The sequence below is a fragment of the Euprymna scolopes genome, chromosome 15, assembly GCF_053919585.1.
Source record: "Euprymna scolopes isolate OS-2025 chromosome 15, ASM5391958v1, whole genome shotgun sequence".
Classification (NCBI taxonomy): domain Eukaryota; kingdom Metazoa; phylum Mollusca; class Cephalopoda; order Sepiida; family Sepiolidae; genus Euprymna; species Euprymna scolopes.
The window spans coordinates 100,638,351-100,656,576 of NC_136496.1; the positions used below are offsets into that span (position 1 = coordinate 100,638,351).

Below are 18,226 nucleotides of genomic sequence, written 5' to 3' on the forward strand. Positions count from 1 at the left end.
GAGAGAGAGAGAGAGAGAGGATATTAGCGGTGAAAGTCGAAAAACCGACTAATTAGATTTTCTTTAAGATTTCTTTACGATATCACTGAGGGCAGAAGGAGAACTTGGGACTGTGGGGATATTTTCCCCACCTCCTCTATTATCTTAGTAATCAAATCAAATCTATTGATCAGATCAAATTTAAATTCGATGCAATCGATTAAAAAGAAAAGGAAATATTTGTTTTGAACAACACGGACCAATATTTAGCCAAACAAACTAAACCAATTTAAGTATGTGTCTTTTGCTAGCACAGATTTTATACAGAAAGAAATACAGAAAAAATAATAGAGTAAATTTTTCTATAACTAACATTACAGCTGAACAAAGATAAACAGGCAATAACCTTTGTACTTTTTATTTACAATGTTATTTTTGTTTACGTTTAAATTTTTTACGCCATTGTTTAGCTTGGCATAATGTAATGCTTAAAATATCACCTGACTGAATTACATATGAAAAAATAAAAAAACAAAAGACATTGATAAGATCGTAGTTAGTGTCACGGAAAACTACACCAGTACAGAATAAACGAATCACGAACTTATCACGCGGACGACCTAAATTACATCATTCAATTGTGTAAAAACACCACTATTTCATCTTATCCCAACATTATTAAAAAAAACCCACCCGCTCGAAGACACTATTCATAGGTACTAAATTTCCTCCAAATAGTAGTTCCCAGTTACTTAGAGGAATAAAACTAGCCTGTTAAGCCAAAGGTAAATTTGTTGATTGGGTTCGAATCTCTCGACCAGTAGTAATTATCATTTCTTGAACTGATGATTGCATCAGCATAAACCACTAATGTCTACATGTATAAAAATTGTCAATATTTATTAAAACCATTCATAGCTATTTATGAATATATGAATATATATATATATATATATGTATATATATATATATTATTATTTTTTATTATTTTTAAAACAGTAATCTACGTACACGCGTGTTTCGAGTTTCATTAACTCTCATCAGCGTAGCTCAACTGTTTCTAGGGATCGAACTTATGACTATGTTTCTACAGTCCGGCGCCCCAACCGTCAGGCCACGAAACACAGATGAATTTACTGTTTATTTTTTATCCCTTATAAATTAAGATTTGTTGTTGTTGTTGTTGTTGTTGTTGTTTTTTCAAACGATAGATTCAGTTAATAAGTCGCCCTAATTAGTTTGGATGTATATATAATTTTTTTATTTTTTTATTTTTTATTATTTTTAATATATATATATATATATATATATATATATATATATATATATATATATATATATATATATATGTATATTACATTATAAAGTTTTTAATAATTTGTTTTATTAATGAAATTACAATTTTTATTTTGTTTTATTAATGCAGCTACAGTTTTTTATATTTTGTTTTATTACTTCAATAATAGTTTTTATATTTTGTTTTATAAATGCAGTGACAGTTTTTATAATTTGTTTTATAAATGCAATTACAGTTGTTTATATTTTGTCTTAATTATGCAATTTCAGTTTTTATATTTCGTTTCATTAATGAAATTACAGTTTTATATTTTGTTTTAATAATGTAGTTTCAGTTTTTATATTTCGTTTTATTAATGAAATTACAGTTTTATATTTTGTTTTAATAATGTAGTTTCAGTTTTTATATTTCGTTTCATTAATGAAATTACAATTTTTATATTTTGTTTTAATAATGTAGTTTCAGTTTTTATATTTCGTTTCATTAATGAAATTACAGTTTTATATTTTGTTTTAATAATGTAGTTTCAGTTTTTATATTTCGTTTTATTAATGAAATTACAATTTTTATATTTTGTTTTAATAATGTAGTTTCAGTTTTTATATTTCGTTTTATTAATGAAATTACAATTTTTATATTTTGTTTTAATAATGTAGTTTCAGTTTTTATATTTCGTTTCATTAATGAAATTACAATTTTTATATTTTGTTTTAATAATGTAGTTTCAGTTTTTATATTTTGTTTTTTTAATGAAATTACAGTTTTTATATTTTGTTTTAATTATGCAATTTCAGTTTTTATATTTCGTTTCATTAATGAAATTACAATTTTTATATTTTGTTTTAATAATGTAGTTTCAGTTTTTATATTTCGTTTTTTAATGAAATTACAGTTTTTATATTTTGTTTTAATAATGCAGTTTCAGTTTTTATATTTCGTTTCATTAATGAAATTACAATTTTTATATTTTGTTTTAATAATGTAGTTTCAGTTTTTATATTTCGTTTTATTAATGAAATTACAATTTTTATATTTTGTTTTAATAATGTAGTTTCAGTTTTTATATTTCGTTTCATTAATGAAATTACAATTTTTATATTTTGTTTTAATAATGTAGTTTCAGTTTTTATATTTCGTTTTATTAATGAAATTACAATTTTTATATTTTGTTTTAATAATGTAATTACAGTTTTTATATTTCGTTTTATTAATGTAGTTTCAGTTTTTATATTTTGTTTTAATAATGCAATTACAGCTTTTCTTTTTTTGTTTTTTAATTCAGTTTCAGATTTTTTATTTGTTTTCTTAATGCAGTAACTATTTTTAAATAATTTGTTTTATTGATGCAGGTACAGTGTTTTATACGTTGATTTATTAATGCAATCACAGTTTTTATATCTTGTTTTTTAATGCTGTTACAATTTTTTATATCTTGTCTTATTAATGCACTAACATTTTTTTAACAATTTTTTAACATTTTTTCTAACAATTTGTTTTAAAATGCGTTTTTTCATATTGTGCAGTTACAATGCAATTACAGATTTTAATATTTTGTTTTATAAAAGCAGTTAAGTCTTTTATAATTTGCTTTATTAATGCAGTTACTTTTTTGGATTTTATTTTATTAATGCAAGTACATTTTTCATATACATAGTTTTTTTACATTTTGTTTTTAGATGCAGTTACATTTTTTGTTTTATTAGTGCCATTACAGGTTTTTAGGTTCTGTTTAATTAATGCAATTACAGTTTTTTATATTTTATTTTTTAATGCAGTTACAATTTTTAAAAATGTTTTTTATTAATGCAATTACAGTTTTTTTAGGTTCTGTTTAATTAATGCAATTACAGTTTTTTATATTTTATTTTTTAATGCAGTTACAGTTTTTAAAAATGTTTTTTATTAATGCAATTACAGATTTTTATATTTTATTTTATTAATGCAATTACAATTTTTTACATTTTCTTTAATTGTGCTATTAGAGTTTTTATATCTTGTTTTATTAATGCAGTTACAGTTTTGTAATACTTACTTTTATTAATGCAGTTGCAGTTTTTAATAATTTTTTTTTATTAATGAAGTTACAGTTTTTATCATTCGTTTCATAAATGCAATTACAGTTTTTATATTTTGTTTTATTTATGCATTTTCAGTTTTTATATATTGTTTTATTAATGCAATTTGAGTTTTAATTTTTGTTTTATTTATGCAAATACGGTTTTTTAATAATTTGTTTTATTAATGCAATTACAGTTTTTTAATAATTTGTTTTATTAATGCATTTAAAGTGTTTTATCTCTTATTTTTTAAATGCAGTAACAGTTTCTAATAATTTGGTTTATAAATGCAGTTACAGCGTTTTATATTTTGTTTTAATTATGAAATGACAGTTTTTTACATCTTGTTTTATAAGTGCAATTACATTTTTTTATATTTTCTTTTATAAATGCAGTTATAGTTTTTAATTATTTTTTATAAATGCAGTTACAGTTTGTCATATTTTAGTTTATTAATGAAGTTAAATTTTTTATATAGTTTGTGTTATTAATGCAATTACAGTTTTCATATCTTGTTTTATTAATGCAGCTACAGTTTTTTAATAATTTGTTTCATTAATTCAGTTAGTTTTAAATATGTTGTTTTATTAATGCAGTTACAGTTTTTTTTATTTTTTGTTTTATTCGCCAGTTACAGTTTTTTATATTTTATTTGATTAATGCAGTCACAGTCTATTTTCATATTATGGTTTTATTGTTAAAAGTTAGGTTAATATTATGATTTAATATTTTATTTTTCTGCTTTTTAATTATTTTTCTTTATTATCACTACAACCGCAGCTTATGTTAATGTATTTTTAGTAAAAGTTTATAGTGTATATTGTTAAGAGAGGAATAAAGGTTGATTTAATTTATTTTTATTTAGGTCCATTGTTAGCTGATGCTCGTTTGATTGTTTGGACCCTGGCCTAATTAAGCAATAATTAGCCAAAAATACAATATGCAATTAGCAAAATGATTTGATAACGTATTATAAGAAGGCTGAAATATCGGTCGTGTGATCTTTTTAGCCATGTTGCTTAGGCCAATATATCGGCTGTGAATGGTTGGAAAGAGTAATATATTTGTATAATTTTATCTTGATTCAATTTTTACCTAGTTTCGTTTTAATTATGTGATTAAGTAAGTTGTAAACCCAATGGTCATATTTCTTATTTTTTAGGTCTATTGCTAGCCGATGTTGTTTCCATATATTTGTATATTCTTATAGCCACTATCTTTTAATGCTTTGTTATAAATAACCTTATGTGCAATAAAAATTCTTAAGTCGTTGTTAATTGCTTTTCAACTTATGGGAATATATGCTTAATTGCAGTCTGTGATTAATACGATTAAACAAAGCTGTTTAAAGATGTCGGCTTCCTGGCTTAAATTGTCGAAAAGGAGGTGTTATTGTTTTTCCCATTCTCTTTGCAAAACTCAATCATGTTCTGAAAAAAAAAAAAAACAAAAAAAAAACAAAAAAAAACAAAAAACAAAAACAAAAACAACGATTTTCCAGTAAAAAAACCCAACAAAACCAAACACTATGAATAAACATTTGAAGATATAAAGAACTTGGAGCATAACACTTTTTATTAAATTTACCGGATTTAATACTAAATAACGAGAAGAGGGTTGATGTGTCGTAAAACAAAACAACCAAACCAAACATCATAAATAAATATTTGAAGATATAAAAAACTTGAAGCATAAATTGGGTCAGCATTGTTTATAGCACTTGACTTGTCAGTTTGTTTATTTACGTCTAACAAATTCACTTGTTTCGTGTTTAGTGTTACTCATACGTTAAATCTCATCCATTTTCATTTCTTAGGAATTATCTATTTTCATATATACACACTTCACTACGGGTAAAGCACTCTAGTAAAGGAAATAATGGTTTCTACTTAGCAATATTCTTCCGGAAAATGAATTGAATCATCTACGATATCAATATTGTTGAAAGACAAAAAATAATCGATTAAAATAAGAAAAGAAAGACAATAAAAACGAAAGCACTAATATTGTTCATTTTTAAATCAGAGCAATTAACTTCAACAGAAGATACAATCATCTACCTCCAAATGCGCCATAAGATATAATACAGTTGCCACATCTTAGGAAGAACTGCTTAGAGCGCCCTTCCCTGCCTTTCCTGCCTTCTAAACCTAGTGGATGATGTTCTTTTCTCCTTGCAACCTCTTTCTCACAGAAACTAAAAACCGTTGCAAGTCTCATCTCTGTTATTTTCTATGGAAAGTGCTCGACTGATCTTTAATCCATGACTCCATGTAAAATATTCACAACCAACACCTCAATCTAAATGCAAATTCCATGAAGAAAGTGTCTTTCCCAGAACTGCTCGCCTGTGTAGCTCTGCAGAGTGAGGCTGCTTTCCAGCTGATTGGTCGTCTTCAAGTCCAATGTAAGCAAATTCTTGTTGCGCTGTCCCCTTAAATAATCAAAATCCACCACTATCGATTGCTGCACTATTGTCTAACGACATTATAGTCATTAACCTTTATCATCGAGTTCCTTTAGACCTTGATAAGTGGCGCATTCCTTGTGAAAACAGATTTTTACTAAACGTTATTCCCAACACAAGTCATCTCTGGCTTGATTACCAAAGATATATATATATACTGCGGGTCAAATTATTAACGATATAACATTTTTTTACCAGTTTCAGAAACTTACCGGTAGTTTCGTATCAAACGCTTCGAAAACGTTGGCAATACTGAGCTGCGCGTACGATGAAATTTTCGTATTGTTCCGCGCAATGTAAACACGTTGCCATGGTATTTAAGGTGTGTCAACTTATGGTTCAAAGTGCTTCTCTGGGCTACGGAAGATGGAGTGGCCTGCGTAACAACGGTATTTAAGGTGTGCCAAATTATTAACAAGGCAGTTTGTTTCGTCTATAAAATGTGCCCTAAAGGTAGTTTGATTAGTTCTGAAGAGCGTAATATTACAGGATAGCTAGCAAAAACTAAAACTACCCTAGAAATATCGAAAATGATAGGAAGGTACCATCAAACTGTGAAGAATTTTGTCAAGGACCCTACAAAGGTACGAAAGAGAACTGATAAAGTTGTTTCACGCCGTTCTCTACTCCAAATTAAACGTGAAGTTGTTAAGAACCCTGTCCAGACAAGTAGAGAAGTCTTTAACCAAGCCGGATTGAAGAATGTCTCAAAAAGTACTAGATGTCGCCTTCTGAAAGAAGTGGCACAGTCTGTTAAGCCTGTGACAAAGCCTCCATTAAAGCAACATCACATACAAAAACCGATAGAAATGGGCAGAGTACAACATGAAAACGGATTTTTTCCAAAGTTTTGTTCACGGATAAAGTGCGTGTCACCCTTGATGGCCCAGATGGCTGGAGCAAGGGATGGGTCCTAGAGGGACGACATCGTCATCAGCGTTTAAGGTGCCAACAAGATGATGGTGGGATAATGATTTGGGCTGTGATTATTCGGAGTTACTTTAGTTGGCCCATGGAGAGTCCCAGTAAAAATGTACGTCAAATGCTTACATAGCTTTTCTGAAGGAGCACTCTGACCCATGGCTGAAGAAGTAAAGGTTGACGTTCAGAAGAACCATTATTTTTATGTAGGATAATTCTCCACGCAGTAAACAAAAGCAAAGAGTGTTTGCAACAACTCTGGTTCTCTGGGCTATGGAAGATGGAGTGACCTGCGAATTAACCAGATTTGAACCTAATTGGGAACCTTTGGAGTATCATCAAGCGATGTCTCTATGCAAGTAGGCGCCAATTTAAGAGCAAAGATGAGTTGTGAGATGCTCTCCAAGAGGTACCGCGAGGAATAACTTGACAAAAGCACAAATTTGACTAATTCTGTGGACCAACCTCTTTTACAAGTCATTCATAAAAAAGATCGCATATCCCCTACTAATTATGTCAACGTAGAAATTGTTATGTAGTTATTGTCTTCTAAGCATTTTTCCTAGTTCACTTATGTTTGAAAATTATTTCCATAAACAAGTTATGGGTATATTGTGTTTTTTTTCCCAAACTTGTTAATAACTTGACACCCAGAAATCAATAAATATTCCTGTTTTCTGCCATAGTTTCGCTAATACTGCTTTAAATACTTCTATTTTCTGACTGGAGAAGCTGAATAGTATTGTAAACACTTCTCAAAGTTTCTTGGATTTTTATTCACTCGTTCCTTAAATAATTAAAAAAAAAATGTAAACTCGTTAATAATTTGATATGCAGTGTATATATTGGGTGGCCCACAAGATCACCTGATCTAAACCCCTGCGATGTTTTATCGTGGGAATATTTAAAGTAAAAAGTATTCAGACACTGCCCTCGATATCTTTAAGAATTAAAACGAGCTAATCGTTCTGAAATTGCTGCTAATCCAACCGAAATTACCAGTCGAGTTATTTAAAACGTCCGTGAATGTTTAAAATCGTGTGTTACCAATGATGGGAAACATTTGGCCGATTTAATGTTTAAGATTATGTGAAATAAAATGGTATTCTACGTACATTTAAAAAATAAAAAATGCATTTTATTTAATTTTTATTTATATTTTTTATCAACAAATGTGTCAAATCATTTTGCGACACCCTATATATATATATATATATATATATATATATATATATATATATATATATATATATATGTATATATATATGTATATATATATGTGTATGTATATATATATGTATATATATGTGTATGTATATATATATGTATATATATGTATGTATATATATATGTATATGTATATATATATATATATATATATATATATATATATATATATATATATATATATACTAATGATTTCGAAAGATTAAAAAAATACTTGGGTATCATCAGGTTGATCAGAACCAAAACATTTAGCGCTCCAGCCGCGTTCCCTACCGTTTCAGCTAGCGACAGAGAGATAAGAAAGATTTCAAATTAACCACATAAAGCTATAAATGAATTTGCACATACGTAAAAGTAACAAACGTAATAATAGTAAGTTGAAATGAACATTTTGCATTTCAACTTGCTGACACATTCCTGTATGCGTTATTCATCCATCCAAACAAAGATTTTGCTCGTTATAAACTATCCTTGGTGTATAATTATTATTTACTGTTAATTTTAGTGTTATGTGACCAGTAGTTTAAAAGTTTATCGGTTAAATATTTTCACACAGCAGACACACATACATACATCTACTGTTTTGTTTATATAGATAAACAGAGGAACAAAGGGGGAAAATGTAGAAACTGAATGCTATCAACATTGTACACGATCTTATGTAAAATCGGATTTGACCGTGGAAGGTCACAATGTACTCTTATCGGGTTCAAGTGTAAAATGTTTACGTAAGACTTGTTTTTAGATGTGCGTAGATAAATATTTACCGACCTATCAATATATCTATCTATTTTTGATCAATCGATCAATCAATAACTTGTTCTATATAATCTATATTTTGCTTGTTTATGAAATTAATTTTATTGACATGATAATGTATGTCACTGATTTTTGTACTCATTTTCATGTATAGTCGCGGGCACACAGATCCAGACAAACACACACGCCTTTTTCTCTACTCCCACCCCTCTCTCTCTCTCTCTCTCCATATATATATATATATATATATATATATATATATATATATATATATATATATATATATATATATATAGCTTATACTTATCTACTTATATATAAAAAGTACATTTCATTTTAGTGTGTGTGAGTTCGTTCCCAATTGAATGCAAAAAAGTTTGTCCGATTTCGTCGAAATTTCACACAAATGTACTTTATGCATCTGGGAGTGTTCTTAAATAGTTTTTGTATCTGAATGGTCTGATAATTATCGAAGATTGATAATCGAAAAAATCCGATTAAAAAGTGAATAGTCTGATTTTGACCACAGCTAACACTCCTATACAGGCTAACATCACAAGTACATCTGAGAAATTTATCACCGCACAAGCAGAAGGACCAGGCGTATGAAATCAATAGTAGGTTTTTTGATGAGGCAGAGACGCGTTCTAAATCAATGTTTTTGCTTAGAACACAGTTGAAACATGGTACTTTACTTTTGCATTTTAAACTTTAATCCAAGCCATTATATATATATAAAAAAATAATTTTATAAAATCAACCTTAGGTTCTCTACAGTGCAATGTCCGCTACAATTTATTGGGAACTAAGTCACTGCAGGAAGGCATGTGGAGCTTTCTCACAGACGGGTTATGGCAATCAATCGATTTGATTGAAAAAATAGGCAATTTTATTGACTTTGATGAAAGTATTAGAAGCGTGGAACATTATTGTATCCTAATTCAATCCCGGACAACGTCAGGTATCCCTGCTAGTCTATTATAATAAAGTCCTATTTCTGTTTATCTGTTTGTTTATTCACAATTTGATTAATGCAGACAAAAATGGTGCACTGTTTCACAAAATAATTTTCATACTGAAAACGGATTTTCGTACATTTTTACTCCGCCATGATTTCTATGAAATTATTTATTCAAAGGAAACCTGCATTACAGAAGTTACATTATTTGCACGTTACATTAAAGAAAATATTTTTATTGCTACAACTCCCCGAGGCATTTCTTCTTTTTTGGGTGGGATAAGGTAGTATAGTATTTGTTCTGTTGTTATGATGCTATACTTCTAGGCATTACCTTTTCCTTTGTTTTGCATCCGCTCTATAGTAATAACACCATTATCCTAAAGATGTTTAAGAAGCGTAATGTAGTATCTACCATTTATGAACCTATCATCCTAGGCATTACTTCATTTTCTGATAAAGGACTGCAGTTTATATTAATAGAATACATTATTTCTCTCATGTTATGTGTTATCTTGCGTTTTTTTTTGTTGTTGTTGATACTAATGTTTTCAATATAATATTACCAAACAGAAGATTTATTTAGTCCACGAGATTTGATATAAAAAAAAAGAATTTTACAAAGTGAAAAATGAGATACTACAGGATTAGAACCTCTGTATCAGAAGAGAGATCGCTAAAGAGATGGTTAGATCTCTTTTTAGAGATGCAATATTATACTTTTTAGCTTAAATTTGATATCGTTTTCTAATATTACGTTTCTAATATTACTATAAAACAATAAAACTCGGAATTATTGAAAATTTTCTTAAGACAACATTAATACCAAATAATACAGTTTACTCAAGTAAAATGATTGATGTGGAAAAGGGCTTCGTTTTCAATTGCATCCCAACACACACACACACACACACACACACACACACACACACACACACACACACACACACACACACACACACACACACAGAGAAAGTAAGTGAATGTGTGTGTGCATATATGTGTGTGTGTGAGAGAGAGAGAGAGAGAGAGATTGAGAGAGAGAGAGAGAGAAAGAGAGAGAGAGAAGGGGATTTCTTTAGTTAAAAAATACGCTTCCCTTGTAGCGTGGAATATTTATTGTTGGGTCCGATATTCACCCTATGTTTAGAAGTATAGTATTTGTCTTCTGTCAGAAGATAAATTCTTCTAGATAAAGGCCATTTTTATTTTGTCCCAATAAATGGGGCTCATTGGGGGTATAAGCATACACATACACACACACACACACACAAACACACACACACATCATCATCATCATCATCATCATCATCATCATCATCATCATCAAAACATCGACTGATGAGCGGTTGCATGTGGTATCTTTAGCTCTGCAAGCTGTGCTTCCACTGAAACCGAAGGTAACGATGGTCGATCAAACTAATGTATAGCACTCTTTGAAAAAAATGTTTCTACATACATAATTAAGAACTTGGCAATATTTGTGATAATTAAAACAGCATTACACAAACACACACAATATATATATATATATATATATATATATATATATATATATACATACATATATATATATACGTATATACATATACATATATATATACATACATGCACACACACACATCATTAAAGACTTATAATTGACTTAATGTGAGTTTTGATTCCCACAAGAATCGATCCGAACAATATAAATAATTGTTTATTTTATATCATCACGCACATACATACATATATTATCAATTCATATATATATATATATATATATATATATATATATATATATATATATATATATATATATATATATACTTTCTACATTTTATAATGTAATATAGCACGTATGTATCATTTTGTTTCAGAGTTTTCAATACATTTGTAGAACTTAGTAGCAGTTGTACAGGGCGGAGCTGAGAAACTTGCTTATTTGGAATATGAATTTATATCTAAAATAATGTTGCTCTGCTCCACCCTGTATAAACATATTTAAAATTTCGGAGGTAACTTGAAAAATTCCATCAAGGGAATAAAACTTTTTTATGCAGTTCACTTGTCATATATATATATATATATATATATATATATATATATATATATATATATATATATATATATATATATATATATATATTTTTATGATGTTGACCATGCTACAATTTATTCCTTTAATTACGTTGACATTCACAATTCTTGATAACAACTGTTTCGTAGTGCAAACTCATTCATATAATTATTATATCAATCAATTAATCCATTCTTCTTTTAACACCTCTGAAGAAAATAAAATATATTCGGGCATGATTACAAAATCCGAAAATGGGGAATAGAAATTGCAATTGCCTTTTATTTTATCTTTTATTACGATATATATATATATATATATATATATATATATATATATATATATATATATATATACTAGCAAAAGTACCCGTCGCTGACTGGGTTCAAAAACAACCTACAGAAAATGAACTCTGATTTATGAACGTATGATAGGTTATGAAAAGGAAGGGTTGTAAAGAGATAGTTTCGAATTTGGGGGCATCAAATCCAAAGCAAAATATGATGAAAGTAAAAATAAAATAGATAAACCCCATAATTTATTATACCATACCTGTTCACACTGAAACACTTATCACAATATTCTATGGATCTATATAAAAAAAACTTGTTAAACTTTGTGACATATTTCCATTCTATGGAGGTCAGGTACGAACGAACACCCCATAATTTTATTATACCATATTTCTTCAAACTGAAACATAATTATCAAAGTATACTTACGCAGATAGATATGAAAAGTGATATGAAAAGTATTTATTAAAGTTTGTGCCTATTCCCATTCTATGGAGGCCAGGCGCGAACGCAGATCCCACAATTTTATCATACCATCCCTATTTAAGATAAAACATACTTATCAAAATATTCTTATGTACATCTATATCAAAAACACTTGTAAACGTATTTTTTTTTTAATTTTTATTTCCATACTTTGGGGACCAGGCGCGAACGCAGACCCCACAATTTTAATGAACCACTGTTCTGTCAGATCAAACATACCCATTCCTGTGCCTCGATACATCTTCTATCATTATATGTAATCAGTTTTTTAAAATGGTCAACCATATATGAGCCTATTCGTGACCACACACACACACACACACACACACACACACACACACACACACACACACACACACACACACACACACACACATATTCAGCTTTATATTATAGATATAATTACTATAATAATTTTTAAATACCTACAGACACTAGTGCTTCATCCTGTCGGGAATTATCAGTGCAGGGTGTCACGATCGGGAGATTCGAACCTGACCACGAAGCCGTCTCTTACTCCACTAGCAAGGAACAAACCAACACGGTCAACTTAACTTTAACCGCGAGAAATATCGTTTAAATTTAAATATTTATTTTTAAATGTCGAGACATCCGTCTATAGTGATCTAATGATGTTAACATTATGAGATATATATATATATATATATATATATATATATATATATATATATATATATATATATATATATATAATCTAAATCATAATCTACGCATATATATATATATATATATATATATATATATATATATATATATATATATATATACACACACATTAGAAAGGATATCCTTTTCAGGCCGGGTAAAAATAATTACTCGAACGGAATGGTTTTGCGCTATTTTTATATCAACTTACTAAAATTAAAAATCAAGATATAATGATATTAAACTTTATATCTAGAATCCTTATTCTAATTTTGATCAAAATCCATAACATTATTTTAATTCTATAAATCTTTTTAAAGTTTAAGACTTAAGGTGTATTGAAATCTTGCTTCATTGGTTTATCATGACCATAGATGAAATTCAATTCAAAATTTATATATTTGAATTATACTGACATTATCTCCTTATGAAACGCTTTACAATACTCCAAAGTAAACTGAAATTTGGGGAAAACTTATTAATTAATATCTAATATCTAATATATAAAAAATTCACAACAAATCTGAATTTTTACGAACGGTTTCTACTTTCTTTTTATTGTTTTTTCATGAAACTGAAACTAAATATAAACCATCTTTCTGTATGGCAACTGTGTTCTAAATTGATAATGATCGGTTAACTAGTTTGGGAGTGAATCCATTACATGCAAATAAAAAATATATACACACACCTCAATATACCCACTCACGCTCGCGCGCATTATAAAACCTGCTATTGTGATATCGAACAAGAAAGAGAAAAAAAGCAACCTTAGTAAAAGTTAGTGTCTCCAGTGATGCTGAGTTAAACAGAGTTGAAAGAGAAAAGATGACGAAATACTAAGGTGTTATGTATGACATGAAAAGAAATTGGAATCTTAGGAAGATTTCTATCATTCCAGTAATTATAGGAGCACGTGGACTCATGAAAAAAAAATTTCAAAAACTACCTGGCAAATATACCCGGTGAATCAAGTGCAAGAGAGATTTGAATGATTGTACTTAAAAGGGACGGTCAGAACTTTAAAAGATCCTTCGGTTGGAACACCTGATTTAGTGGGTGAATATTTGTCATTGATCCCCGGCTTAAACAAACCGATAAGAAAATTTAAACGAAGAGAGAAAAACTCGCACAACACACACACACACACACACACACACACACACACACACACACACACACACACACACACACACACATATATATATATACAAAAAGAAAAAAAACGTACTATTTTATCATCTATTCAAAATAGTATTATCGATCACTGCTACAGAAACATTAGTTTTTAATCCACATATTTTTAAGGCTACGAAAAATGTAAATATTATTACTTACTCAAAAGAAATCACAAGGTAAGTTAAAACAGGTGTAAAGGCGACAAGGTACAATCGCTATTTGGCCATGGGTGTGCGTTGTTTTTTCAGGTCAGGTAAGTTTACACATGACCTGCTCTGACGTATTTCCCCCCTTTTGTGTGTGTTGTAAGCGAAAAGAATTGTGTACGTCTCTCTCTCTGCTTTTACCTGGCCACGAGTCTCTATTGGTTGAGCCGAGCTGATAGCGCTATCGATGTCGTCAACAATTACTCAGCACATAAAATAAACTACGCCGACTTGTGGCTGAAAGTAGTTTTCTGTGTACGATAAGAATGTATGTCATTCTGAAGTTTTCAGGTTCGAAGTATAAATGGGAATGACGGCGTCGATTAACGATATCGTAATAGATCATTTACCTCGCCGTCCCAAGAAAACAAGGCGAGTTAAAGCAATGAATCAATATTTTTTATATGCATAAATCACTATAAATAGACAAAACGTAATAAAATATTACAGCTTCTTGTAACAAATGTCTTAATCCTAATTTTATATGATCGGGCTCTCATTTTACTATATAACAAATATCTACTCTACTATTATATACACGAATGTACTCTATGTGTCTGGCAGTGTTCTTAGATAGGTTTTGTACTGAAATATCTTCGATAAGTACTGATAATCGATAATCGAATTAATCCGATGAAAGAAGAAACAGGCGATTTGGACCAAAGTTAACACCTTACACAGCCTAACATCACAGGTGCATTTAAGAAGTTTTTTTTACCACAAAAGCCGAAAGGCCCGAAATATAAAATCAACAGTAGGTTCTTTGATATGGCAGGTGCGCGTTCGAAATAAATGTTTCTGTTTAGAACACACTTGAAGCATAATATTTGACTTTTGCATTTTAAACTTTAATCCAAGCCATCATATACAGAAATAATTTTATAAAACCAACAGTAGGTTCTCTACAGCGTAATGTAGATTAGAATGTATTGTGAACTAAGTCACTGTGAGAAGCATGTGTGCTTTCTCCTGGTGCACCGCGATGGGTTGGCAACGAGAGCAGACAATCAATCGATCTGCTTGAAAAGTGGGCGATTTCATCGATTTCTATGACAATAAAAATATGAGAGTGTGAAACATTCGTCGATCATCATTCAGTCCCGGGCAACGTCGGGTCACCCTGCTAGTATACTATATGGATACCGGGAAGTTATCTATACCCTGGTTTATTTAATTATGTTTTCAAATATGGAGAGTTACAAGTATAAAACACAGTCACATTGGCACTCACGTTTTCGTTAGATCACTGAAGTTAAGTAACGTTGAGCCTGATCTGTATCAGTGATCATTTGAGAATATCAGGTGCTGTATGTAGGACCCCAACACCCTCCCCCCTGCCAGAACTGCACAAAACTAACGTCATCATCTCACTTTCCAAAACAATTATTTATGACACTGTATAATCTCTGGATTGCGATGTAACTTCCTTATTTCGTTTCTGATGTTTTCCTTCAATTCTTGCAGGGTTTGGGTTTTCTTAACATAGACGCTTTCTTTAAGATATCCCCACGAGAAAAAGTCGGGGCTAGTCAAGTCTGGGGAACGTGGTGGCCATTTCACATTGGTATAGTGAGAGATAATATGTGAAGCTGAAAATAGGCAACATTTAAAAGACATTTTTCTTCATAAATAAAGATTGTTTGAATTTTGCATTAAAAAAAAAATTCTCAATGTCTTAGATTGTTTTAAAAATAAGGAATCTCTTTAAGTGCAAAACCCTTCATTGACTTTTTGGACACCCGGTAAATTCCATTATTTAGAACTTGCCTGGGTGTCCGGCGTTGCCCGGGTGTTGGGGGGGGGTGTTGAGCAAAAAGTAAATAAATAAATAAAATAAAAAGTGGTTGTGGGCAGGTAGGCTGGAACCCGTACCAAAAGGAGGAAAAGAACGTGAAAAAAAAGAAAAAGAAAAAAAAACGTGACGTCTTTGCCGCTGCGTCCATCGCCAAACGGGAAGTGGCGAAGTTTTCGAAAAGAGGGGATGACTGTCGAAAATTACAACGATAGAAAGCGACCCCTCCTTGTAGGAAAGGGCCCAGTTGAGCGAGAAGGAATTAATGTTTTTCGCCAATTTTTCGATATTTGTCGTCTGAAGGGTCGATCTTCAAAACAATACAAATTTCGTGAAAATCAATCGCCTCTGTCGAAAGTTTAGACAAACATACATACATTTAAACAGACAGGTGAGATTTATATAATAGGTAAGTTAATTAGTATGGGATTTTACTACGCACATGCATATTATTAACTCACATGCATGTGCATTGATCCCTTTAAGAATGTATTACTGAATGCAATTTAACAAAAAATGATAGAGAACAACCATCTTCTCCATTAATTTCTTTTGTATCTAACTTATTTAAACTATTTTTTAGAGTGGGTCCGAGTTCGATGAAGTGCACCCTCTAAATGACAAATTTTACAACAAAAATAAAGTGTTTTCGTGAAAGTTTGGCAAGGGTGAACTATTGAACTATAGATTAGAGTTCAGTCGAGCAAAGATAGGCCCGCAACGTCTCTTCTATGGGAAAGCGATTGCATGGAAAAGAAGTGGGCATCACCTACTAACTTTACAAAAATAATAATGTTATTTACCGAGGGACCAAATATATATATATATATATATATATATATATATATATATATATATATATATATAACTACTTTATTTACTCACATAAAATTAATATACGAAAGTATAGATTTATGCGTAAACTTTAAGTATTTACTTCAAAAGTGCTCAATACGTAGGTAGAGCTAGTTAGTAATTTATAAAATATATATGGCGATTAAGCTACACTGAATATTCGGCGTTTCATCCACTCTAGGATTCCTCAGGCTTGAATCCTAGAGTGGATGAAACGCCGAATATTCAGTGTAGCTTAATCGCCATATATATTTTATAAATTAATATATATATATATATAATGTAAAAATAAAAATGAAGAATGCAATTTAAATTCCGGAGGGGGGGGGAGCAAATAGCTTTAACCTATCGCAGACTTAACACCTACATAAGCTGATTTCTCAGATGTTTTAAATTATAAAAGAGACTTTAACTATGTAAAGATTAGAAGAAAAAACCTTAAATAAAATTTAGGAAATGGAAAACAGGGATCGACAGCTGTTAAATACACCCCTCTTTCCCCCCCCCCTCTCTCTCTCTCTCTCTCTCTCTATATATATATATATATATATAGTGTTATGAAAATATATATGGCAATTAAGCTACACAGAATATTCCGCGTTTTATTCTCGTGAGAATTTGTCGGGCATAAGTCTCGATCACTCGGTAAATAACGCGTTTCATTCTTGTGAGAATTCCTCACGTATAAGCCTGACGAATTCTGACGAGAATGATACGCGGAATATTCTGTGTAGCTTAATTGCCATATATATTTTCATAACTTACTACCTAGCTCTACCTATGTATTGAGCACTGTTGAAGTAAATACTGAAAAATTTACGTATAAAATTATAATAAAAAATAAAACCAGTATATTTACAAATGAACGTAACTACTATTCTATAAACATAGCTAGGAACATGCGCACAAAATAACCGGAAATATAGAAATCCTCTTCTTCCTCTAAAAGACATTTCCACATTGTCATTCGGCCAAGCAAACCGGAACGAGCTAAGTACTATTTTTTTCCTTAAAAACACATCTTA

The 18,226-nt window shown here is 30.0% G+C and overlaps 1 protein-coding gene across 1 annotated transcript in view; it reads right to left on the reverse strand.

The window, feature by feature from the left end:
• LOC145294039 (uncharacterized) overlaps window positions 1–14,960 on the reverse strand; it is an 87,656-nt gene extending 72,696 nt beyond the window's left edge. The window contains exon 1 of the mRNA XM_080141027.1: window positions 14,508–14,960. The gene's annotated coding sequence lies outside the window, so the exon portion shown is untranslated. The remainder of the gene's footprint in view (window positions 1–14,507) is intronic.
• Window positions 14,961–18,226: the final 3,266 nt, after the last annotated feature.